At 45.7% G+C, this 27,382-nt stretch overlaps 1 long non-coding RNA gene across 1 annotated transcript; it reads left to right on the top strand.

Annotated features, from left to right (window-relative positions):
* The first annotated feature begins 5,015 nt into the window (after window positions 1-5,015).
* LOC109940958 (uncharacterized) lies at window positions 5,016-11,780 on the top strand. The gene is made up of 4 exons (XR_002263745.3): window positions 5,016-5,504; window positions 5,622-5,670; window positions 5,925-11,162; window positions 11,349-11,780. It is a non-coding gene; the product is annotated as an uncharacterized lncRNA (long non-coding RNA).
* Window positions 11,781-27,382: the final 15,602 nt, after the last annotated feature.

Here is a 27,382-nt window from a genome sequence, read left to right as displayed (position 1 = left end):
ACGACTGAGTGCAGGGCGACCGGGTTCACTCCTTTCCGCCTTCTATACGGATCGGAGGCTATGACCCCACAAGAAATAAAACATGGGTCCCCGCGAACAGTCCCTTCAGCCGTCCCCGACGTGGATGAGGCCACTTCAAAGGATCTCATCGATGGAGACCGGGTCTTCGCCCTACAAGCACTAAACAAATACCAAGCCCAGACAAAAGCATGGCGCGACCATGCAGTCATCCCAAGGGAATTCAGCGAAGGGGACCTCGTACTCGTCCGAACAGCTCGGACAGAGTCCAGGGGCAAGCTGGAGCCCAGGTGGGAGGGCCCCTTCATAGTCAAGACGAAAGCTTCCCCCAGCGCTTACAGGCTCACAACGCCAAGCGGCGAAGACCTGGAGCACTCCTGGAACATCGACAACCTCCGCAAATTCTTTGTTTGACTCATCAGGGCTGATTCGCCCTTGTAATTCGCAAAAACAATTTTATTCTGGCCCGCACTCTTTTCCTCCCGGGGGGTGAGGTTTTTAACGAGGCGGAGCCATGTAATATACAAGTGAAAAATCCCCCGCAAAAACATGCGTCGAAAAAAGACCGCGACGACGGTCTTCGACATTCGACCAATACGAAGTCACCGCGAGGCTCAGCGCTAGCCACCCTCGCGTGCGACAACTCCGTGCAGAAGTCGCCTAAGGGTGCAGCCGGATTAGCCCAACAAGTGTGAAAAATCGAAGTCTACCACGAAGACTTACCGTGCAGAAGTCGCCTAAGGGTGCAGCCGGATTAGCACAACAAGTGCGAAAAATCGAAGTCTACCGCGAAGACTTACCGTGCAGAAGTCGCCAAAGGGTGCAGCCGGATTAGCACAACAAGTGCGAAAAATCGAAGTCTACCGCGAAGACTTACCGTGTAGAAGTTGCCTAAGGGTGCAGCCGGATTAGCACAACAAGTGCGAAAAACCAAAGTCTACCTCGAAGACTAGCCGCGCAGAAGTCGCCTAAGGGTGCAGCCGGATTAGCACAACAAGTGCGAAAAATCGTAGTCTACCACGAAGATTAGCCGCGCAGAAGTCGCCTAAGGGTGCAGCCGGACTAGCACAACAAGTGCAAAAAACCGAAGTCCACTGCAAAGACCATCTGCGCAGAAGTTGCCCGAGGGCACAGCCGGACGAAGCGTAACAAAAGCAAAAACGACCACACCAAACTATCCGCACCAAGACCGACTATATACGCACCAGTCCAGCATAACAAATACACCTGACCAAGCACGTAACGCCTTCGCGAGCATAGCCAAATGTGCGAGGGCACACAACTTCATCATACAAGCCTTTACACATGTACAAGCGAGGGCATCACACTCTACATCGGCTCAACCTTCGGAATAATTCCCATCTCCCTATAGTTAAATAACATTATCCTAAGTTCCTCACCCGCAAAAAGACTTCGCAATTCCCCTTCACCTGTACTCGCGGCGGCAGGCAAGGACAACAGTTCCTGCCGGCTAGCCCTACTCACACGAAGCCGATCGCCCTCCGCCCCGCTCACTCTACGCTTCGCAACCGCCCTTCGCCGCCTGCGCCCAGTACTCGGACCAGGCACATCTTCTATGTCCGCAGCGTGCGGTGAAGTCTCCACCGCTGCCACATCCAAGGCCGCAAAATAGTCCAAGTCCTCCTCCGACGACTCCTCAGTCCACTCAACCGAGCTCCCAGAGTCAGCAAAATCAGAAAACTCAGATGCAGACCCATCATATTTATTACCACCATCCACGGTCGAAGCCGCCAAAAAATTAGTAGTGGCGGTTGCGTGCGCAGGCCCAAAATCTTGAACCTGCGCAGCAACCAAAATTCAGCAACATATCCAAAATTCTCTAACTACCCACACCCACTGCGCCACCTGCGAAGACCCAGCCGTCGCGGGAGCCTCCGCTGTTGCCTCCGCTGTCGCCTCCGCCGCCACCGTCGCAGGATTTCAGCCCTCGGCGCAGCGGCTGCGGGGGCATCAGGAGCGCCTCCGGCGGTCTCTGGGGGCGGGCCTCCGCCGGCCGCAGCGGCTGCGGGGGCATCAGGAGCGCCTTCGACAGTCTCCGGGGGCGGCTCCAGGGCGGCCTCGGACACGGCATCCGCCGAGTTCGACTCCGGGTCAGGCAGCGCGCTGTTCAACGCCCCGAAATCATCCACCCTCTCGCCACGCGCCGCCTAAGACACAGCACACAGATTCAGCAAACCCACACATAGCCCGCATCCAGCAAATGTCAAACAAAAGCCAAACGTTACCTGAGCCCTCGCCGTCTCGGCCCGCTCCCTGACCACCTCTCGACCGTGCGGGCCCCTCATCCGGTCGTAGATGGCTCCGGCGGACTCCTTCACTATAGGGTCCTCAACCTTGTAGATATCTCGCTCAAAATCCTCATCAGCTTGGTCGAAGACCTCAAAGTGCCGGCACCCTTCGCGCGAGAGCGCGTTCATCGCCCCCTCGCAGGTGACCAGGGAGGCATACGACATAAACCCCTCCACAATAGTGGGGAGTGCCTGCAACTCCTCCTGTACCCACTCCAGGCAGCAAAGTCCGGGCTCTCGGTCCGGCACTTCGAAGTCACCGGTCCGCGCGCCCAGCTCATGGTATGAATCCATAAGCTGTTTGCGCGTCCGCTCAGCCTCCGCGCGCGTCGCGGCCTCGGTCCTCTCCACACGGCTCTGCAGGGCGTTGAGCCGCTCCTCCAACTGCGCGGCGCGCTCCCTGGCAAGACTGCCCTCCGCCCGCGCCAGATTGGCCTCCACCAGCGCAGCCTGCGCCTTGGCGAGGGCCTCATTGGCCTCCCTCCTCTCCTCCACCAATTGGCGCCGGAGGTCAGTCTTTTCCCCCTCCAGCGCGGCCACCTTGTCCGTCAGCTTGCGGCACTTACTGTCGGTGGCCGATTTTTCTCGGACGGCGTCAGCATGTTGCGTCCAAAGTCTCTCGACTTCGGCAGACACAACTGCCGTGAGGGCCCCCGACGCCGCGCGGTCCGCGAAGTCATCCGCCTGCAAAACACACGTAAGACCGTGGCCCCGCAAAGCCGACACAAAAAAAACCCGAAGTCTAGCTCAATGTACCTGACTTAGCGCCTCCTTCATCTCCTTCAGCCGGCGGGACACAGCGCCCGCCTCGTCCCTGACAGCAGCGAGTGCCGGCATCTCGCCTCCGGCACTAAGAGCACCGCCCTTCGCCTTCGGCACTACGGCCGCCGCCGTGGTCGCCGCGGCAGGCGCAACAATAACAAGTTGGCCTTCGTCCGACCCTGCGACGTATCAACGAATTAAAAAAAACGAGCCAACGGCTTACCACCAAGATAGTCGTCCACGCTAATATCGGTGGCGAAGTCGGCGACGCGCTTGCCCGGCGACGGCAACCCTCGGGCCGCCTTCGCGACCTCCGGCGCCCTGCTGGACGGCGGCACAGTCTTCGCAGACTTGGAACCACCGGCGCCAGCCGCAGCCTCCGTCGCCTTGCTAGACGCAGGGATGGCCGACTTCGCCGCCAGCGGCGGCTTGCCTCCGCCGGGGGCAGCAGCCTTCGCAGCCCCTCGCTGCCTCTTCGGCCTGGCTTCATGAAGCCTGACAACCGCCTGGCGCTTCTGTGCAGCTCCCTGGCGATCCTTGTCCATCACTGCCGACACAACAGCAGCAATATTCCGCCCGTAAGGAAACACTCTCCATTCACGAACCATGCGAGATGTAAAAAAGTCTTCGCCGGCCGCGCGGGGGATAGGAACATTCCTAGGCCACCAACCCCCGGTAACCCTCAGCATCCACGCCGAAGACTCCCGGAGCTCGGGCGAAGACATCCTTCCCCCCGGGGCCGCGCATGTCCTCATCAATTCTCTAGCAAAACCATCGGAAACCCCAAGTCCTCCCATAGCAGTACCTAGTTTCCTCTTCTTATAGGATGGGGCGGCCGCCGGCGCAGGGTCGTCTCCAGACTCTACCACCGGCTTCTTCCCGCGGCGGTCCACATTGTCTTGGCCGGGATAGCCGTCATACGGCAGTCGATTCAATTCAAAAACCCTGTTCAAACGGTCATTCGACTCGCAGATATCCCAGCTACGCTGGCCCTCTGTCCTCGGCACGTACCGACCAACGATTCGTACCGCCCCATCCTCCGCCTCACGTACAAAGGCGGCCGGATCGCGGCTTTGCAGATCTAGCGCGAAGGCAGGACTTTGCACCAGCTTCCCACCATGGGAAGGCATCTGGCGAGGGCACACTTCGCCCAACGCCCAGCCATGCGCCAAGGGCCATACCCCGTACGCCACAAATTCTTCAACCAAATCGCGCCCACTGCTCAGGCCGGCGGCGCACCGAAGGGCCCCTTCGTCCGCATCCTCCTCCGCCACCTCAAAGGGCGGGTATGCTGAGTAAAAATGCGAACACATCTCAGACATGGGGAGCCCCTCATGGTCTTCGACGGTACCCTCCGCGACGTAAAACCAAAACTCATTCCAATTGCCCCACTTGTTGCGGGCGCAAGGGACTAACTCGACTACCTCCATCATGGTCTTGCCGGTCTTCGGCGTAAACGTACAGGACCCAAACTGAGCAACTTCATCTCCAATCATCCTTTTCTGCCAGTGCAGGCAATAGTACTTCGCAAAGACTTCGACTGACACTACAAGAAACTGATAAATGTTCGTGGGTTTTGTTAAGAACGTGGGTGCCGACGTTCTTACATTAGTTAAGTTCATGGGTTTTTTTAAGAACGTGGGTACCCACGTTCTTAAATTAAGTTCGTGGGCCCTAGACAAAACCGTCGAACTTAACCTATTAAGAACGTGGGTACCCACGTTCTTAAATTAAATTCGTGGGCCACGTGGACACCGTCGAACTTAACCCAAAAACCTAAATCCCTAACCCAGCGCGTCTCTCTCCCTCTCCTTTCCCACTACCTACCGCCGCCAGCCGCTAGCTCGCGCGCCCCTTCGCCGCCAGCCTGCGCGCCCCGCAGCCGCCACCCCGCGCCTCCACCCCGCCGTCGTGCCCCGCCTCCTTGGTCGCCGCCACCGGACGTTGACTCCAGCGCCTCTCTAGCTCCGTGCCCAGCCCCGCGCGCCTCCCTGACACAACGTCGCCTTCAAGCGCTGCCACTCCTAGGCCCACGCCCCTGCCCCCGACTCTGCACCCCTGCCTCGGCGCCGCTCCAGCAGCCTCCCCTTCCATGTGCCCCACCCGCCCGCATGCATCGACGCCCGCACGACAACCTTTCCCCTGTGCCCACAATCTCAACCATCCGCGTGAGAACAATCGATTACGCGCCTCCAATCTCCTCCATCCGGCGGACGCAATCTCCTCCATCCTCACTTCCCGCAGTCATTCCCGTGCTCGCCCCGCTGCCGCCCGCCGCACCCCACCACAAGCAGGAAGCAACCAACACGTGAGGTCCCTCCCCCACTGCTTAGAGCGAGAAGTCATCCCCCACTGAAATAGTTAATTATCTTGCCAAGCTTTTTTTCCTTTCTTTTTTTGTGTAAGTGCGTAAAGGTGCGTTACATGAACTCTGGGAAACTTGCCTTTTAATCTTCTCTTGCAAAAGAAATTGCTTCTTAGTTCAATTGTTTGGTAGTACTGATATAGTTACTAAAACTGGTATTCTGTTAGGCAATATCTTCTTATCACCTGAGGTCCGAGGATCATGTACAGAAATGAGGTTAGTAATATTTTAAGGAGGTTCCTATATCCTGTAAACATTTGTATTTGAGGTGAATTTTTTCATATCAAAGAAATTCAAGCTGTAATTTAATGATTTCTGGATCTGCTACTGCACTTGAAAACATATGCTAAGCAGCATATTTATTGACCCAAAGATAGATATCATATATATTCGCATAGTATTATCATTTTAAGTATGCCCCAAAAGATTAATTGGGCAAATAATTCATTGTTCAATTTTTCTGCACACAGTTCTCACTCCACGTTTCACTTTGAGCGGCCGCCTAGGTCTTCATGTGTGCCCCCAAGGTCCTGAGTCACGACGACACAAGGCATCACAAGGCTCAAGGTCAGAACCTCATAAACAAGCTGAAAATAAAAAAGAATCATCATCGGTTCAAGGTTAGAACTGAATCTAGACATCGAACATCTCATTCAGTTAAAAAGAAGGAAGCATCTCTTCAGATATGCTGCTCTATGTATAACCTGTACACAAATAGAACTAATGGTCTATTCTAGAATGAAAAACTAAATTAAGTTGTACAAGAACATGTTAAAGCAAGTCGTGGTTCGCCAGTGCTGTCAGGTTTAGCTGGTACTCAATGGAAAACACATCTCCACCAGGTATACTAGAGATCTGTTATGTTAATTACCGATGATCTACTTTCATTAACCTTAGAACCATATTTGGAAATGACTAGGTGAAGAATTTTATGGCTACGTGACACCACCAAGTGATCTTGTAACTTGTAAGTAAATTTCCAGTGAACATTTGCCATTCACTAAAACAACTGCCATTTCTACCAACAAGTCTGTGGCCATATTTCCAGTGAGCATCTTCCAGGGGTCCACCCATAGCCATTGCTCTCAATGGGTCTATAGTCTGAAATCTCAACAAATGAAAGAAACTCAAAACGTATCTAAATGGGATCCAAATACCTCACACATAAGTGTGTTCTTATTTCTATCAGAACAGCATATATAAAATATTTCAGAAGACTTGGTCTTAAACTTGCACTGAAAAAAGCTATTCTAAACACACAAACAGAAAATTATGCATATGGTGATCAGTTCCAATATTCCATACACAAGCTACTGGTATTATATGAACCGCGAAGCAAAAGGTAAAGCAGAAACAGAATGATATGCTTGGTAACTTGGATTATTAGTATCAGAAAGTTACCGCTAACGAGAGTGTCAACATTTTGGTTTTCATGAGACTAAGACAGACTTGTGAAAATTTTACTCAAACAAAAAGGCTCCCAACACCTTGGATATTTTAGGGTGTCAGCACGCCTCAGTTGTCAATGGGAACTTTCAATACAAATTCAGATCTAGAAATTTCAAGTAGTAAAGCTATGCAAAAAAAATAATTCGCTTTAAATGCCCGAGATAATATTAATCTGCCTCAAAAGTTATTCAAATCCATCCCAATCAGCAACTCGCTCCATGAGTGGTAAACTGGTAACTGTACCCTTAAATATGCATTCCCCAATTCCCATAACACCTATATTTCCTGCCTGCGAACCAGACAACCAATCAAGAGCTTTCAGAAAACCCTTACACAAGAATTGCGCAAGTAATCTCCAACTAAACAGGCCTTATGTGGGAAAGTAACTCATAGATCAGTCAGCACTTACCTGAGAAGATAAAATTCTGTTGAAATCTTCATACTCTTTCTCAATATTTCTCAAAGCACCTCCGTATAGTGATGCTGCTTTTCTAAGGGCTTCGTCGCTTGCATTATTTTCGCTTCCATATCTATAGCAGTCCTCAGAAAATTTTGTTCCTATGGCCAAAAGAAAAAAATAGATGCAGTTGTTTAACAAACTATTTCATAGATATTGAATTTGGAGACTTGCATACAGGTGTAGCAGCACACACTACAAAAAGAAAAGACAAATAAACTGATTACATCCTATTTGAAATTCATGAGTTTTTAACTAAGCTAAAATAGCCTCTATAAAATATAGTGGTGATAACTATTGAAAATAGTAGTGGTTCCTTCTCAAGATGGAGGGTGTATGATATGAATTTACCATCCTAGATAGCTGCAGACCCTGCAGTCACAAATGACTATTCTAGCTCAAAGTATCGTAGTACACTAAGTTTTGGAGGGTAGATATCCTATTTCTAACCCTAACTAATGGCCCTACTATGTGAGAAAATGTAAATACAACAACAAAAACTAACAATGTAACTTTCTTTTGCTCTGAGGAAATCTCAACCTGACAAAATTAACCAAGGATAACTGACATGAGCCACATAAGCACATACCCACTTCAATATGTTTGTTTCCAATAGACACCAAACCTTCAGCTGCTCTAACTATGTCCTTCTGGAAATCCTGTTAGAGTGGATACATCACAGAAATGTAACTGCCATCATGAACTCAGTAAAGGGTATACCGCAATCATAAAATATTCACTTTCTTGGAAAAAACACTTAGAAATGCACTGAATATACAAAGACTATGTTTGATGTATATTGAACAATGCAAATGCAACATCAGCTTTTGGCCAGGTGTTCACATCAATAGATTAGTCAAAAGGGCATATATAATTCTCCCCTTCTTACCCTTACAGAACGAGTAGAAGTATACAATTTCTCAAGCTGTTGATGTCTCTGTAGTTCAACCTCATCAATTACAATGGAATCTGACCGCTCATAGCCAGTAGTACTGAACTGCTTTATAACAGCCTGAAAAAAAATCACAAATGTAAGAAAGGAAATGATTGACCTCAAAGCACTAGTGAACATTGCAACCACAAATCTGTTGCTTCAAAACAGTAGCTACCTACAAGGCTATAGCTGATATCATTTTAAAGTTCTCAGCATCTCAATTTGTGATATGATAGTTGTTGCGTCCACTGTGTGATACATACAGAAGAACTCAAGAGTAATATTTTAAGGAGGTTCCTATATCCTGTGGACATTTGTATTCGAGGTGAATTTTTTCATATCAAAGAAATTCAAGCTGTAATTTAATGATTTCTGGATCTGCTACTGCACTTGAAAACATATGCTAAGCAGCATATTTATTGACCCAAAGATAGATATCATATATATTCGCATAGTATTATCATTTTAAGTATGCCCCAAAAGATTAATAGGGCAAATAATTCATTGTTCAATTTTTCTGCACACAGTTCTCACTCCACGTTTCACTTTCACTGTTAAATAGTACTGTATGGCAGCAACCCTATGCCCCACAAGAAAACTAAGCTGTTGTATGGCAACAATATTGCAAGAAAGCTCAAACATGACGCAGTTACAATCACTAACCCCATGGCTAATACAGGTGTTCCACAACTTGTTAAGCCCACAACTTCAGCACATGCAAATTCATTGGGCACTGGTCACACTTCGTGAAAAACGATATAGCCTCTGCTGCTCTGCATACATAGATGGGATAAAGATGGCTGGCAGAATGGTTTGTAAGAAAGGATATAAGTACATAGTTCCATTATACTATAAAGGTTTAGAAAAAAAACATCTAGGCATATGGAGCATTGCTACCACGAAGATAATTACCGATGATCTACTTTCATTAACCTTAGAACCATATTTGGAAATGACTAGGTGAAGAATTTTATGGCTACGTGACACCACCAAGTGATCTTGTAACTTGTAAGTAAATTTCCAGTGAACATTTGCCATTCACTAAAACAACTGCCATTTCTACCAACAAGTCTGTGGCCATATTTCAAATTTAGTTCTAACTCTGTTGTACTATCATATTTAATCTATCACAGGTAGACAAAATCATGGATGAGGAGTCGACTGAAATGAATGATTCTGCTCTTAATTTTTTCTGAACACGCATGAGATGTTTCATTGCATTAATAGAATAAGAGAGTTACTAAAAACGCTTCAAATTTTTGAATGTATTGATATGACTTTATACTCAAAACATGCATTTAATTTAATTAACTGTTGGTCAAAATTACAAACTTTTTTTGCATCAAAATATGCTATAGAAGGTTGAGGAAGGGAGTACAAAATTCTTTGATGTGATGTACATCAGATTCCACACCTTTTGTGTAGTAATTATAATTTTCAAGCAAGTTTCTTTTTGAAAACGATACTAATCTACCAATGTTTTGATGTCAGGCTGACCTTCTATCCTATCGCTGTGACTTGACTTGAAAGCTCTCATCCCATATATCCCTAGAAGCTATCAGTCCATTCTGATGTCTGCAACTTCAGGGTGAGTCCCCCCAGTGCAGTTTCAGATTTTAGTACTAGTTCGACGCACAGCTCTGTATGTTCACCAAGGAATCTAGTCCCCCCCCCCCCGCCCCCAAGATAATTTGTGTACATATAGGGAGCCTGTTCTTGTTCTCCTGTAGGTATACGACCATCAATTTGGTCTAGACGGACGGACACCGGTAGGTATACGGCCATCCAGTGCAGTCTTATTTCGTCGAGGAGGCGTTAGTCCACAACTCCGTTGGTTCCTGGCCTTGATTTTTGTTCCTGATATTTTTTTTCAGGTCGTCTAGCTACTGTAGTTGCCCATCGTCAAAGTTTTTAGAGTGTTAGTGTTTTTGGTTGACAGACATTGGTGCTAGATTTGGTATCAGCCTTCCTAAACAGTACCATTTACTTCAGCTCAATGATATGAATAATGCTTGTTTGGAGGACATATTGCTAAGAATCTGCCACATTATGTTTGCTTGAGGTATTAATTTATCCAGGTGTTTAATGCTAGAGTACAGTTAGAAGATCCCTAATCAATTGCTTCTCATTTCAGTCGTGTAAGTCACTCTGTAAGTTTTGCTACCATTTTCTGAACTCCATTGTTCTCCGTATGATTTTATTTGGTCACATGCTCCTTCATGTGCTATTTTGCTTCTTGCAAGTTCTTGTGATCTTCTGTTCTGGCTCCTTGATTTCATACATGAACCTTTCTACCCTTGTCCTTGATACCTGAGCATTTTCAGGTAGCAAGTGTTGGGCGAAGTACAAAGATACTGGCCAACAAAAACATGGAGTTTCCGTGTGTTGCAGTATTCTACACTTGCCTAATAGTATTTATTAATTGTAGTTAGCATATATGTTTATACTCACTTGTTGCTGCCAAGAATAATACTAAAGTTTTCTAATAAGTTTCAGTGATGGAATTCATGAAGCACACTGTCTGAATTTATAGAGCTTGGTGCCACAATGAAACTGTGATAAACCAGCTTTCTTTTTTTCCGAATGAGCTAGTTTGCCCAGAATTAATTGGTCAGGCCGCCGACATGGTGTTCTGATAGGATACATACATGTTTTCATGAACAAAACTATCAAAAGGCTTTGAAATAAGATGGGTTTCGCTCAGCTCGGGCTGGCGCTTCTCTTGGAGTAGCCCTGAGTTTGAGCAGCCTGCTTGTCTCTCGAAATGACAAAAGGATTACAAAATGGTTGAGTGCTCCTGCAGAAACAGACATACATGTACGCTGACGAGTGCGGTCCAGCGCCCACTACACCACGCGACACACCAAGGTATCTAGAACACTCAACCTTATATTATCTTGCTCAGGCTCAGGGCAGCTAATGCGTTACCATCCCATGCACTTTTTTCTGTGGAAGCCCACCTCTCAAGCGATGACCTGAAAAGACCCATGTCCCATCTCATGCACTTTTTTCTACGATGATTTTCAGTTATGATTACTTGTGCTTTCTTTACAGACATAGAAGGTGCTCTTAGAGACATTGAAAGACCTCTCGGAGGTATTGAGGGAACTCTGATCGCTACTGAAGGAGCTCTCATGGCCATTGAATGACCTCTCTTTTCATGGAAAAATAGGTAACTTTATTCATGCTACGACAGCGACTTTGAGCGAACATGAGACCACTGAGCTCTGGAGTGAATGAAGGACGTCGTCTTTGGAAGTCAGACATCACCTAGAGCTAGGGTGTCCATTCTTGACATGTTTCTCTTAGTGATAGGTGGATACTGTCTAGTTAGGAACAGAGTCTTGAGGGATTGATGGACACATGCATCTTCAATTCTTGTGTGTTGTATTACTACTGATACAATCTCCAATTCTTGTGAACTTATGTATTTGGACTTGTGTGAATTTGTGATATGAACATATATCCATGTGTTTGAAATCTGTATTGTATGTGATATTTTGTGTTGCATGTGATATTATGTTTGTCTAATTTTTTATTTCTATATTTTTTATTTTTTTGGAAAAGGGTTAAGAACGTGGGTACCCATGTTCTTAACGTTAAGAACGTGGGTACCGTCGAACTTATTGTGTAGTCCTCGCAGGCCCATGCAGGACACATAAGGTCGACGGCCACGTGGCCCCGTCGAACTTAACCGTAAGAACGTGGGTGCCGTCGAACTTATGGGAAAAAATTCGACGGCCCCCGTCGAACTTAAAAACGCACGTTCTTAATGTTAAGTTCGACGGTACCCACGTTCTTAATGTTAAGTTCGACGGTACCCACGTTCTTAATGTTAAGTTCGACGGGGCCGTCGAACTTACTTCTCTAAGTTCGTCCAAAAATCGCCGTCGGCTATATTCGTCGGTAAACCCACGTTCTTACGGTAAGTTCGACGGCTTATTACATTAAGTTCGACGGTTTTTCACCCACGTTCTTTAACCAGTTTCTTGTAGTGTGATGGCCGCCCGCCGTACGAAGTCGTCGCCCAGACATACTTCGACAGAGCCACCACGGCATTCGGAGTCAGCTGATGTATCTGAACATTAAATCTGCGCAGGACGTCTCCAACAAATCGGTGCGCAGGAAGGCGGAGACCGGCGGCGAAGAACGCCTCAAACACAACCAACTCGCCCTCCGGCTCGGGGACTTCCTCCGTCCCCGGGACACGAGCAACTCCGCCGCCAAAGTAACCCAACCGCTGCATATCTTGCATGCGGACCGACGACATCCTCGACACACCAAAATCCACCGTATCGCCGGCGCGCAACTCCTCCGCCACCAAAGTACTCAGCGTCTCCTCAGACGAGGCGTCGGCCGGCGGCGAGGCGTCGGCCGGCGGCGTAGCGGCAGCAGAAGAAGAGGAGGTCGGCATCACTACGTACCGTCGGCGGTGGCGGGCGGTCTGCTTCACTCGAGCCAGATCTCCGGCGAACAAGAGCAAGGAGGGCAGACGAGCAGCAAGACGGTGGAAAAGGCGGCTAGGGTTTTCACGGAGCGCGGAAAGTGAAGTTCAATAAGCACCGACCCCCGCCCCCTTTTATACACAGGGCGCGGCGCTTCGGGAAACCCGCAGTCCAACAGTACGGTGTCAATCAACGGTCATGTCAAAAACCCCCGCGGAACCACTTCGAGCGAGGGCAGCGTCTCCGCCATCTAGCGACGTCTTCGGCACCAGATGACTTTGTCGAACTGGTCCCTCGGAGGGCAAATGTTGGGGCGAAGGCAAAGACGCCACCCTTCGCTCGAGGCCTTCGCTGCAGTCGTTGGTCCAACGGAGATAAAACGGGCAGGGACACCCTTCGCCCCGTACGACATCAGACGAAGGCCTGCGACGAGGTCATCCCACCGTGCGGACTCGTCCAGCTCGGAGGCCCACGGGTGATCCGGCCCATTGTAACGGGCCCTACGTGGCCGCTGCGCGTTACGGGCCTAATTTGTAAAGGCATCCCTGTAATTACAGTCTGTAACCCTTCTTTATGGGAATATTCTGGGGATAACCTAGGTGTCTGAGGGCACATGCGTCCTTAACACGAGACGCTGGGCGCTCAGATACCTATAAATACCCCCGCACAGTGCCCGTGAGAGGCTAGATTAACAGAGCTTTTGCCATCTCGTGCGAGAACCCTGTTTACACCAACTCTCATCCCCGTTGGATCCTCTTGCACCTGGTAGCAAGTGCCAACACACCAGCTTGTCCAACTTCATAAAGATATTACTGAAGTTACATCTGTAGTTCTATACAAGTACCATCATATATATAGTAAAACACAATTACGATATAAAAATGCCAAGAATAATATGATTTGTTTGTATGACGTTTTGGAAATACAATACTTCTATTAATGGCCCAAAGAATTCAGGCAACTAAGCCTTACTCAGAAGTTAGAATAGATCAAAAGGCAAGAACCACATAGTTGATCCTAACAAAATACTATTGAAGCGACACACAAGGATCTTGTATCCCCACAAAACTACACCTAAAATGTACATCAACAGCCTCAATGAGCCAGTTCATAGCGTTATCTATTGATTATGTCAGATTTTACATGTAAGCACGAGCTACATCAACTACTGAAAAATAACACAAGGAAAATCTCGTAGCATACTGAGAATCAAACTAAGAAGTTCTCTATGCCCTGAGCTCATGCTAAAGTCTGCTAGGTAGCAGCACCACTAGTCTAGTAAACCAAAATCCAATTCATATTACAGAATCGCCTCGTGCAACACGCCTCTACCGATTGCGGGCATAAATGACGATTGGACAAGCTTGGCACTGCATAAATAAAGGTCATATGAATAGTCAGAATGGATGTGGTACAATGGTATTGTTTGGATTTCAAAAACCTACTGATATTTTTAATTTTAGTAGTGTTGGTGATGTTAGTGATATGATAGCATCAACAAAAGCTATTGAAAATGCTAATCATATTTTAAAAACAATTTACATGCTAAATCCTAAGATATTGAGTGGAACTTCACCTTTTTCAACATGTTAAATGTTATTAGAAAAATACTTGACATTTTTTATTCTTCTCCATTCTAATTTGGACTAAGTTTTTTTAGAATAGAGAAAATAGACCTGCCAAAGCTTTAGCCTTCATGTGGTCATCTTCAAGCTTTCCTACATTGTCACGATTTTCACACTTGGACAATAAATGGTTGATTGAAGGATATTTTTCTAAAATGTAGAGAGTCAATACTACAATTATTAGCATGGGTGCACAAAGTAAAGTTACAGTTTCTAAAATAGCAAGAAGAAACATCCAAAGAATTCTAAAATATGTGCATTCAAAGTAAAGTTACAGTTTCTAAAAATGGAGAAGAATAAAAAAGAAGAAAACTGAAAATATATCAAATACCTTTTTGCTCGTAGCAACATCTATTGCTTGCTTCAACAAAGATATGACTACTTAGTTGACATGCTGCAAAGAAGCAGACTTGTACTAAGAAAATGGAACTTGTTTAAAAGTGACAACTTGTTTTTACCTAAGAAATCAAATTGTCAAGTTGGACTAGTACTAATCACATGTAAATGTGATAGTGTTAGATTGAAAAAAGAATCAAACTTGTTAAAGAGAAAGACCATTCCTCACCTGATTGATAAAGTCTTCACTATGCATGGATGCATGCATATCTTTCATAGCCTTCATGTCCCAAAACTAGATGTAACATTGCAACACCTAAGCTAAATGTGTTGAATGTTTCTAAGACTTCACCTCTTTCAATGTATTCTAGCGGCTGGATAGATTCTAAAATATGTGTTTGTTTGGCTAGCAGGTTAGATTTTAATTTTAAAAAGCGATTCAAATCATTAGAGGTTGCGTCATCAGGGGCTGCACAAACAGAACTGTCAGGGATGTGTAATAAGAACTAGGAAAGAGGCAAAAGATGCTCCAGTATATTTGATCACTCCATCATGCACCACTTAAATCTGCAAGCAATAAAAGATTTTGCAGTGTGATGGCTTCCTTGTTTGCTCCTCTTACAACAGCATGCAAAGAATTCTCCTAATGGATGTTTAGGAACAGGAATGAGCTTCCCCATGAATGCCAGCGGCAAACTGTAGAGAAATAAGGGATTGATCAGGCGCAATAGAGGGAAAGAAACGTGTCATGATTCTACCAATTTCATCAACAAGCATATGAAAACCTTACCTAAAGAAAGCAAGACCTATCAATACAAATAAATAACAGTAGAGAATACAAAATATATCCACAAAATAGATTATGAATTTTTTAAGTCATCGATGCTATAGTCTTACAATGAACAAATAAAATTGCATCTATCAAGGTAGTTGATATGCTACTAGACTCAAAAAAAGCGAGCATGACCCGCTTCTATACACTAAGAGAGAAAATTGCAGTTTGGCCTATTTTCAAAATCATGTGAAAATACAAATCCGACTCTGATTGCCATGAAACCAGAATCACAACTTCCCCCGATGTGTTGTACACTAAAAGAAAAAGGTGTAGCTTAACCTATTTAACAAAATTAGTTGCAAAATCAAACTTCATGCAAAGTTATCTTCAACTCGATTATTACCCATTTCCAAAATGAAGGCATCATACCCTACTGATAGAAATCTTAGCGTCCTTTTGTTTTAAAGTTGGTTATTGAGCAAATTTAGACTGACATGACACTACACAATATTGTCGTAGTGTGTGAGGTACTAGTTCCCACTAATAATGTGAAGAAACCATTGTGGTGATATATATGGTGACCCAGTTAACCTTAACAAGCAGCAAACTGATAGCTAACACTAATTCGGTCTGAAGCAACCTTACCTGCACTCTTTTTTTTGAATAACCAAAGTAGATCAACATGTTGAAACTATTAGTCTGCTTTGGTTATCACATCAGAACATGTTGATTTCCAAGCAGAGACAGAAACTTACGCGATGACAAGGCTGGCAAGTCTCCCTAAGGTTGGCAAGTCTCCCTGAGCTCCGCGACAACCCCGAGTTGCTCTAGAACACGCCAGCTATTGACATGGACACCAATGGAGCCACCATATACTCTCAGTCTTCGACTTCTCCAACACAAGGCTCGCAATTCCTTTCCTGCAGGATGTGAATCAATCAGCAACATGATGTTTTTTTGTTGACATGGCAGCAAAGTACTTCAGAAATCAAAACTGAACCTAAGGTTTGCCATCCTAATTTGTCTATTTCAGCAAGGGACTATAGGTGACAGGTGGTGGGCGCACCTACACGCCTATGCATAGGCATCTTATACGCACACATAGAAGCAACCATACAGGCAACCCTTAGAAATGATTTCACATCGTTTGATAGCATCCCTTATTCCCTTTCTTTTGGCCAGAACTGATCCCAACCTAGAGCATAGCACAGACGCATACAAAGGCAATCAACTTACCTCTCCTCCTAATGGAGTAGCCTCTGATCCTTCGCTTTGCTGGAGATACAGTGGAAGGCCTGAAAACGAAAAAGGAGAGGTTAGGCAGGAGGATCTGGGTGGCCGTCACGGGGAAGGAACAAGGCAAGGATTGCGTAGATCTGGTCATTAGATTTCAACATCCTCCATCGATTGACTAGCGTACGACCAAAATCAACAGTGGAGTGCGTGTAGACTCACCTGAGACGAAAGGGAGAGAGGGAGGTCGCTAGAGGGGAATGATTCCTTGGCCCGAGGAGATCTTTGTAACACCCCCGGTGTTTATCTCCCGTTCAACAGCGACTATGGATTTAAGCGCGAGATATCAGCAAATAAAATGGACACTAAATTTTAATCATCTTCGTCTGTCACGATTTTGATATCGTGTCTGTCTCCATCTGTCTAAATTGTCCAAAATTATTTTTTTAATTCAGACTTTGGTAATTTTCAGAACATCGAATCCAATATCATTTGGGTTAAGCCATCGACGTCTTGCCCAAACTCTAATCTATGAAATAATCCTTGAAATCGAATCTGGTTCCTTAAACTTCATTGGAAATTATTTCACGCTTGCGTTGCACGTGTTCCCTCTATGGCCAGACTTCGTGGCGCGTGGCGTGTGCAAATCTGTGGGTGGCTGTGTTTCACTTCTTGCCTATGATTGCGACACATAACATCGTTTCTGTGAAGTTACGCAGACGCATCTTATCTCCCTACCACCTCCTTCGGTCCATTTTAACCTCGCTTAAATTTTAATCGCAGAATTCAGAATTTCTGAAATTTGTATTGCTAAAGGAAAAGTAAAAAATGAAATAGAATAAAAATATCACTTTGATTTTATCACCACCACTTTTCCTCCTCGTCCAAATCTGTAGTCATCGTCCTGGAGTCTTCATGAATCCATTGCTTGGCCTTATCCACTGTTGCTCCCTCCCTCCTCCCACTCCCCACGTCCAAGTTTCTTCCCCCTCAACCATGGCTGGTCAGCGCCCTCTCCTCCCTATCACTCACCTCGGCGTCCCTCCCATGGCCGCCTCTCTTCTATCTCCTCCCTCCCCAGCCAGGTGCCCAGCCATAGTTGTCCATGGCACAGGAGCTCCCTATCTCCTCTGCCACTATTTTCCCCTCCAAGCCGATGCCCCAACCATGGCACCCTGGACACCAGCCATCTCCCTGGTGGCCGACCTCGCCCCCACATTCCCCCTCTGATCTGCGCATAGAGATTTTCTTCCATGGTCGCCCCTTCCGGTTGTAGGTTTGCCATGGCGCCCCCTCTGTTGGCGTGCTACAGCCCCCCTCCATCACACCATCTCCTTTTCTCCATTTTACCTGCACCATGTGGATGGCTCAGCCCTCCCTTGTTCCCATGGCCGAGCTCCTCCCAACCGTCCGCAGCCCCGACATCGTCGAGTTTAGTCACGGTGATTCTCAACTTCCCTATTTTTGTTTCATTGAATTTCTCATGCGACCAGAATTTTGTCGGTGCTATGTTAATGCGATGTTATGTGTATATGTGTGTGTTTGTGTGAGGAAGAGGAACCCCTGGTTTTTGCGTAGAGAGGAAAGTCGTGTGGCGCATGCGAGGTGTTTGATGGAATGGATGTGTCGGCGTTTCGACCCCGGGGGGTCCCTGGACCGACGAGTAAATTGTCGCTGCGTGTCCCAACCCAGATGGGTCGGCGCGAGACGGGACACAAAGGGGGGAGAACAGTAAGGGAAAACCGCGGCCTTCGTGTTGTCCTGCGCCCAGGGCGGATGGATGCGCTTGCAGTAGGGGGTTACAAGCGTTCGCGTGGGAGAGAGAGAGCGAGAGCCTTATGTGTCAGCCCGTTCTCCCGCGCGGCCAACCTTTTCGTACTAGAGCCCTGGACCTTCCTTTTATAGGTGTAAGGAGAGGGTCCAGGTGTACAATGGGGGGTGTAGCAGTGTGCTAACGTGTCTAGCAGAGAGGAGCTAGAGCCCTAAATACATGCCGTCGTGGCAGTCGGAGAGGTTTTGGCACCCTGTTCATGTGATGTTGTGGCCGTCGGAGGAGCGCTTGGGCCCTGTGGAAGGACAGCTGTCGGGGTTGTCGAATCCTTGCTGACGTCTCCTTGCTTCCGTAAGGGGCTGAGAGCCGCCGTCGTCATGGAGCACGCGGGGTGCCATCATTATTTGTTTTCCGGGGCGAACCAGATGGGACGCTGGTCTTGTTCCCCGTAGCCTGAGCTAGCTAGGGGTAGGGTAATGATGGCCCCCTGTGACGTGGTCGGTCCGAGCCCTAGGTCAGGCGAGGCGGAGGCTCCTCCGAGGTCGAGGCCGAGTCCGTCTTCCGAGGTCGAGGCTGAGTCCGAGCCCTGGGGTCGGGCGAGGCGGAGTCCGTCTTCCGAGGTCGAGGTTGAGTCTGAGCCCTGGGTCGGGCGAGGCGGAGACCGTCTTCCGAGGCCGAGGCTGTGTTCGAGCCCTGGGGTCGGGCGAGGCGGAGTCCGTCGTCCAGCGTCGAGGTTGAGCCCAAGCCCTGGGGTCGGGAGAGGCGGAGCTTCCTATGGCACCCGAGGCTGGACTTAGCTGCTGTCAGCCTCACTCTGTCGAGTGGCACAACAGTCGGAGCGACGCAGGCGGCGCTGTTTTCTTGTCAGGTCGGTCAGTGGAGCGGCGAAGTGACTGCGGTCACTTCGGCTCTGTCGACTGGAGAGCGCGCGTCAGGATAAGGTGTCAGGCGATCCTTGCATTAAATGCTCCTGCGATACGGTCAGTTGGCGTGGCGATCTGGCCAAGGTTGCTTCTCTGCGAAGACTGGGCCTCGGGCGAGCCGAAGGTGTGTCCGTTGCTTGAGGGGGCCCTCGGGCGAGACGCGAATCCTCCGGGGTCGGCTGCCCTTGCCCGAGGCTGGGCTCGGGCGAGGTGAGATCGTGTCCCTTGAGTGGACTGAGCCTTGACCTTAACCGTGCCCATCAGGCCTTTGCAGCTTTGTGCTGATGGGGGTTACCAGCTGAGATTAGGAGTCTTGGGGGTACCCCTAATTATGGTCCCCGACAGGATGAATCGGAGATTCTTGTTGCTCTTGCGAAATCCAAGTCTATTTAGTGTAGGTAAACTAGTTTATTATTACTGTTGATTGAATTATTAGATGAATGGAATATATATGTTTGGTGAATATATATGTATCATGAATTAGTGGTAATATCTCTTCGTGGATAGTGATATGATTGTATTCATGCTTATGGTAAAAATAAGTGATGACGGTATTGCTGTTCAAATCTGCATGTACAGTTTTGATTGTGCAATTAATTGAGTAGAGTAAATCCTGTGTTATATAGAAATGTTATATACAAAAGTTGTAGCCAACTTCTTTATCTTGTTTCTGTAAAAATTTCACAGCCATAAGTCTGATAGTTTAGGAGTTATGATTTTTCCAAGTCCAGTTTCAGAATCTGTCCAAATTCTGTACAGGTTTCCAAAATTGAATTGTTTGGCTAAGCTAAACTGAGAATCAACCCTTAGTAAATAGAGAATAATTGTAGTACTTTTCTTAAGTTTCCCAATAAATTTTGGATCACCCTTTTTGGTAGTCTAGAGACCAAGTTACAGCTGTTTTAACTATAGAGTCTGAATCTGTCCAAATCTGGACAAAGAAGTCTGTTTGTGTTAACTAACTTAGATATGTATTGAATTCACCTGGGATGTGTATAAATGAATTGTAGACAATTATATTAGCTTTCTAAAAAGTCTATGATCACTTGATTTGGATGCCTGAGACTCTAGTTATGAATTTTCGAAGTGAAGGGTCGTGTTCTGTCCAAATCTGAACAGAAATAATGTTTAGCACTGTTTGATATTTCTAAATGTCGAATTTTATTGTGATGATTATACCAAAGATGTAGAGGACTTCATAGGCTTTCTAGAAAGTCTTAGTTCACTATTTTTGGATTAATATCTTGTGAGTTATGAGAAAAACAAATGACTACTGTGCTGCTGTCCAGAAAATCTGCATGTGTTAAATTGATTGCTTGGGGTCATTCTTGTTTGGCTAGTTAGGATTAGTCAATTGTTGATCCTTGATTGATGACAACTTGTTGCATATGAAGTGTTTATCGAGATTCATTTCCTTCTTACTGTTTGCCCTAGACTTTAGTAATTGGGAAGAAAGTTAATGCTTTGATGAATGTATTTGAGTTAGTGTCTATTTAGACCTTGTATGTGTATAGTAAAGTAGTAATGCGAGTAGTAAAATTTAGTACTTCAATCGTCTAGCCGTTAATGTTGTTCTTATTAATTGTAATCTTACCAAAAGCTTATGATATTTAATGATGTTTGTTAGATAAAGTTGATGCTTTGCTTAGATGAATTGGTTTTATTTGTGAGTACCTCTAAGTTGGTATGTTCTTATCATCATCTTGCTATAGAATGGACTAGAACCTTGGGCAATAATATATTACTTTATAATGTACCATTGAAATTAGAAAACTAGTTAACTCATATCTTTAATCTAAGTCTTAGGTGACTATCACTAGTGAACCTAAGTTCTAGTAATCCTTTGGGATGTATTGCTTTCTTGATGCTTGTGCCAGACCTTATTAAATTGGAAATTTAGTTACATGTGTTCTATCATCTTTTCCAAGTTTTGAGTGTTAAAAAGTTACAAGTCTAAAGGTAGTAACCTATTGATGTTATGCAAATTAGTCCAAACAAGTGGTTGAGAAAATAGTTAATGTGTTTTTATCTATGTTCCAAGTCTTAGGTGTCTGATAATGGTGAGTCCTAATATTGTTAGTCTTTATTGTTATGCTTTGGTTAGGAAGAGCATAGGATGTGTGTATAAGCTTATTGTTTCGTAATTGTTGGGGACTTGTTCTCAAGTGCTAAGAGTTAAGAACAAGGCAACATAGAAAATGTTAATCGTTAACGTCCTTCGTCCTCCGAAGCATTATTTCCCTTAGGATATAATGACTTGTGGACGAAGGTTATGAAGGGCATACCTTCATAAATTCATCAAACAATGACGAAGGATAAAATATAAAGAATGTAAAAGAAAACATGAACAATCATTTATTATTCATAAACAAAAATATCATTGAACTATAAGTGTACCTTCAATCGGAAGGAAATGACGGTACAAGCGTGACGCAAAAAGCAAATGCCAAGTCAGCGTGAACAGTACGGGGGTACTGTTCACCTATTTATAGGCACGGGGTACAACCCATACAAAATTACATACATGCCCTTTACATTTGGTGATAATTCCATAGCAATCTATCGAGGTCTAAATGGCCTTTTCATCTTTAAGTCGGTTCCCTTTTCTGCGAACATGCCGAAGCTTTCCTGCTTCACAGCTTCGGCGCTGTGCCAACCTTCGTATCTTTTGAGCTTCTCCCTTTCTGATACGAGTCCGAAGATACCTGTTCACACATTATACTCCAGAAACATTGTTAAATCATGTTTTGAGGACCTTCGGAAGCCGAAGGTCCCCAACAGTAGCCCCTCGCAATATTAATTTGTTCGAAATAATAAATTTAGATTGCGATATGGACGAAGGCTTTACGCCGAAGGTCCGAAAAAACACCTTCCCTTTGCTAGAATAGCAACATTCAATGACAAGTGGGGTCTTTCAGCTTTCAACGCACCGAGCGTATAAATACGGCCATACCGCAAACTCATTTTGCACGCTTTCTGGCCAACCACTCTTGCTCATTCGATTTTTAGCTTTTGCGTGCTAAGATTCCCTGAGTCTTTAGTTTTAAAGCTTCGGCATTGAAAATAGTTTTTTAGTGTTTCCGAAGATGTCTGGAGACAAGGAAGCTGTTACTGAGACGAAACTGTCTCTTGATGAGGAGAAAAACCTGGGGTTTCTTATAGCGATGTCGAAGACAAACACGGAAAAAATCACCAAGGAAATTCTGGAAGGCTTGTCTGAAGATACTGGTGACAGTGACAGTTTTGATGTAGATAGTGGCGGCGAAGACTCCGAAGATCGCCCCTGGCGACCAAGCCATGCGGTTTTCGGCAAATCAGCTATCAAAGAAAACCATCTTGCCAATATGAGGGGAAGGTACTTCCGGGATCTGTCCATTGTGAGGGCGGACGAAGGGGAAAAGACTTGTCCACACCCTGAAGAAAATGAAGTTGTGGTGTACCGAAGCTTTTTGAAAGCTGGATTGCGATTCCCCTTGAGTAGCTTCGTCGTGGAGGTGTTGAAAATCTTCGAAGTCTATCTTCATCAACTTACTCCTGAGGCAATTATAAGGCTAAATATCTTCATGTGGGCCGCGAGAAGCCAAGGTCTGAAGCCTGACGCAAGAAGCTTCTGTAATATACATGAATTGTTATATGAAACAAAGCCTTGGGGCAAAGAACAGTACCATAATAATTTTGGCTGCTACAGTTTCGTATCTCGGTCCGGGGCAAGCTGTCCCGTACCAACCTTTCGGAAGAGATGGCCCGGGGATTGGATGACAGAATGGTTTTATGTGAAGAATAACCTATCAGCACGAGAAGACATCAAAGGTATAATTATGCGTCCTATTTGGCAAAGCTTCGGCCTTCGGAGGCCGAAGGTTGAAATGAATGAAGCCGCCGAAGAGTGCCAAAGAGCCTTCGGCGTTATCTGCTCTTTTATTGGAACAAGAGATTTAGTACAAGAGCATATTGCCTTCCGGGTGTGGCCGCTTGCGGAGAAATGGGAAATGCCTCAAGAAACCACAAAAGAGACCGACGAAGGTGGGCTTGTGAGACTGAAGTACACCTTCAAGTTTGGAGATAAATTTACTGAGCCAGATGACGACTGGCTAAAGAGTATTGAAAATTTAAGTGACGAATTGCTTGGTGCTTATTCGAAGGCCGAAGATACTGCGATGTCAGCAGCCTTCGGAGGCCGAAAAAAGAAGAGGCTGAATCGGGTATTTGATGCAATTGGGTTTGTTTACCCCGACTATTGCTACCCCGTCCGAAGGCAGAAAAGAAAGAACATAACCTCTGCAAAAGAAGAAGCTGCAACTGCTCCTAGCGAGCCAGAGCCTGAAAGAAAGAAAATAAAAGTCCTCACTCACCGGCCGCGTTATATCGAACCAGCTTCGGTGCCGGAGTTTATCGAAAAATCTTCTTCGGTCACCGAAGCTAAAAAACCAGCCGAGCCAACTTTGCTGCCAGAAGTCGCAGAAATGGCCGAAGTGCCAACAAAGACAAAATTGGAGCAATCAAAGATTCTGTTACCAGAAACGAAAGAGAAGGCCGAAGCGCCATTCACAGAAAAAATGGAAGAGACAAAGGAAACAACTGAGGGCTCCAAAACATCAGAAGTTTTGAGTCCTACAGCAATCATTGGGACAACAAAAAATGAAAAAGTGCCAGCCGTGACTCCAAAGAGAAAGAGAATGGCGAATGTGCTAGATGTTCTAGAAACGATCAAATCTTCGAGCACACCTCCGAAGAAGGCTGCTGTTACTCCTGAAACAACAGTTGAAACTTCTGGTTCTACAATCCCAGAGCAAGGGGCTGAAGCCGAAGCTGGGCCCTCAGAGCCCGTAAAGGGAAAACCTTTGGAAAGTGAGGCAGAAAAAATAATAAAGCCAACTTTTTTTGAAGAAACCGGTGTTGTTGCCCCCGAAGCATCCCTCAAAATTCGTGATTATATTTTCCGTCATGCTTCGGGGAAAAAATTATCAGAAAAAGAAGAACAAGAGGCCCAGCATTATGCCCAAAAACTGAAATATCCAAAGGGGGCGTTAATATTTAATGGCAGTGGAGAAGAAGACTTCTTGTATTGTCTTCCCGACAGCAAGGAAATTTCTGTCTGCCGGGAGATGAGCAAGAGCTTCGGATTCCCGACCTTAGAAGACGGGCTCTCAGTGCTGTCGAAGAATGATCTGGCCGACAGCCTGGCTTACAATAGCTTAAAGGTACGATATATGAAATCCTTGTATTTTTCCGTTCGTTTAAACCCACTGACACACACACATATTTCTTTTTGCAGGGCTTGATACTTAGCAATGCCCTTAGAGCACAGAAAGATGCTGAAGACGAAGGGTGTACAATAGCCCTGAGCAACCTTCGTTCCGAAGTAATTGAACTGAGGAACGAAGGTCTCGAAAAAGACAAAATATTATACTCATTGATAAATAAAATAAAAGAGGACGAAGCTGCTTCTAAAATTCAAGCTGAAGCTCAGAAACGCGAAATTGAAGACCTTCGGAAACAACTGGCCAGAGCCAAGGAAGAACGCATACTTGAAGAAACAAAGCGTGAACTCAGCGATCAATGGGCAGATCACCTAGAAGTGACTGTTGAAGAGCTTCGTTCGTCCAAAAAGAGATGCTACAGTAAATCTATAGATTGTGTCAAGAAATTAAAGGCTAGCTTCGCCAAGGTCGGCGCATTCTCAAGTGAGGAAAACTTTTCAAGAGGCAATCCCGAAGGTGTCATCGAATGGATTAACCACGAAGCTGAAGCCTTTGAAGAAATTTTAAATAGCCGAGGAGATATATGTGCCTTCTCTGGCGCCAGAGGGATTGCCACTATCTTAGAGAAGGAGGGCTGTGAACATGTAAAAATTTTAGCACAGTCCGGAGCTGCTTTGTCCTTTGAAGATACAAAAGATCCTTCGGCCGAAGCTAGTATAATTGGTGGAAAGTTTTTTACTGACATCTGGGATAATGGTGGCCGAGAAATGGCCGGAGAAATTATTCGAAGAAGTGAAAAGGGTATTCACGATGCTAGAGAAGTAGCTGAAGCTGCTAAAAAGGGCGCAGAGGCCGAAGGTCAATTAGGTATCAGCTAATAGTTTCTATCGTGTTGTAATCTTAGGTTTTAAGATTTGTTTATGATTTGTAATAGCAAAGTAGCCGTGTTCTGTCCTTCCTCAGATCCTACTGAAGTATCCCCGGGTACACGGCCTAAGGGTGACGATGAGATTAAAAAGATGGCTGAAGCTATTATGGATGGAGTTGTCGATCGACTGTTGAACGAAGCTGCAGAAGTGGTACTTAGGGAAGGCTAGGTGCTATTGTAAAAACATTTTAAATGTAACATGTGTAATATCTTGTAATCCTGTATGTAACATATTTGTTTTATTTTTCCTTGTGGTTCAATTCTTTACGATGCATGAAACTTTACATACGTACCTTTTTTGAGCCTTTGGCGAAAAAACACCTTCCCTTCTTTTCATGCTTCGTGAAGAAAAATTTTTATGTATCACAACAATGTCCATAGTGCTCAGATGAAGAATATCAAGCTTCGTGAAAACATTCTCCGAAGCTATACTCCGAAGATGAAGATTATGTCTCCTTGTGACAACACGATTTTCACTCTTTCAAAGCATACTTCCGAAGATCAATATTGTGTCCCCTTCTTGTGTCATATGCAACATGATGTATGATGCTTATGCTATGCAAAATGATGTGATGATGTTATGTTACGTAGATGACATTTGTTCCGAAAGATACACACATATCCCCACACAATATTTTTGTATCAGCGCTGATTCTTCGCTGTAAGCTCTGCATTCCCTTAGGAACGTCTTTGGAGCTTCTTCGCCTTTTACTTAGGCGGTATAAGCTCTGCATTCCCTTAGGAACGTCTTTGGAGCTTCTTCGCCTTTTACTTAGGCGGTATAAGCTCTGCATTCCTTTTGGAACGACTTTGGAGCAGAAAACTTACACTGCGCTCCCTTCGGAACGACTTTTTGTGACTTCGTCAAACTTACTCTGCGTTCCTGAGAACGACTTTTTGTTGCTTCGAAGAATTTTCGATAGTCCGAAGGTCCTTTTTATTATCACAAACCTGTGAAGAAAACATATTTTTCTTGTATGAATCAACGAAACTAATTACATGAAACCTAAACAATGTCCTTTATTACAGAAAGTAAAACTGAATGAAAAAGATTGCTATTAAGGTAGGATATTTGTCAATAGATGTGCTTTGATTCTGGCACAGTGCTATTGACCGTGCGAGCTTCGGACTGTTCTCTGAAGTCCCTTTGATGCGGAGCATATTGACTCCCTTCTGGCTGCTGGCCTTGTTGCAACGGAGGTGGAGGCGGAGGTTGTTGCCAGGAAGCTTGAGGCTGACTCGCCGAAGCAGCAGAGACGGCAGGATGGTTGCCCACATATTCTGGGATGTAGGGCGAATGATACGAAGCTGTATGCATGACCTGCTTCGGCTGGGCTTGTTGTGCTGCTGCTTCAGCTATTTCCTTTTGCTTCTGTATAGTAACATGGTACATCCTGGTAGTATGGCCTTTGTTCTCACCGCAGAATAAGCAAAAGATTCTTCTCGGTTGATCGCCAAATCTTCCTCCGAAGCCCCTGGCGCCTCTGCCTCTTGGAGCTGGTGGCCGGAAGGAGCTTTGCTGTTGTCCAGAAGCCTGCGAGGAGCATTGTGGCCTTTGCTGTTGGCTTCCTCTGTCATCATTTTGTGTAGAATTGTGAATTGATCTCACATGCCTCGGGTAAAACCTCCCTCCGAAGCCCCTGGTCATTTCAGAAAACCTGAAAGCCTCCTCCCTTCTTTGGCGAAAGTCATTGTCGGCCCGAATGTATTCATCCATTTTCTGGAGAAGCTTCTCCAAAGTTTGAGGAGGCTTTCTGGCGAAGTACTGAGCTGACGGACCTGGCCGAAGCCCCTTGATCATGGCCTCAATGACAATTTCATTGGGCACCGTTGGTGCCTGTGCCCTCAAAC

This window comes from Zea mays, chromosome 7 (assembly GCF_902167145.1).
Source record: "Zea mays cultivar B73 chromosome 7, Zm-B73-REFERENCE-NAM-5.0, whole genome shotgun sequence".
NCBI classification, from domain to species: Eukaryota; Viridiplantae; Streptophyta; class Magnoliopsida; order Poales; family Poaceae; genus Zea; species Zea mays.
The sequence above is the reverse complement of the archived record's forward strand: the minus strand, read 5'-3'. Positions and strand labels throughout refer to the sequence as shown.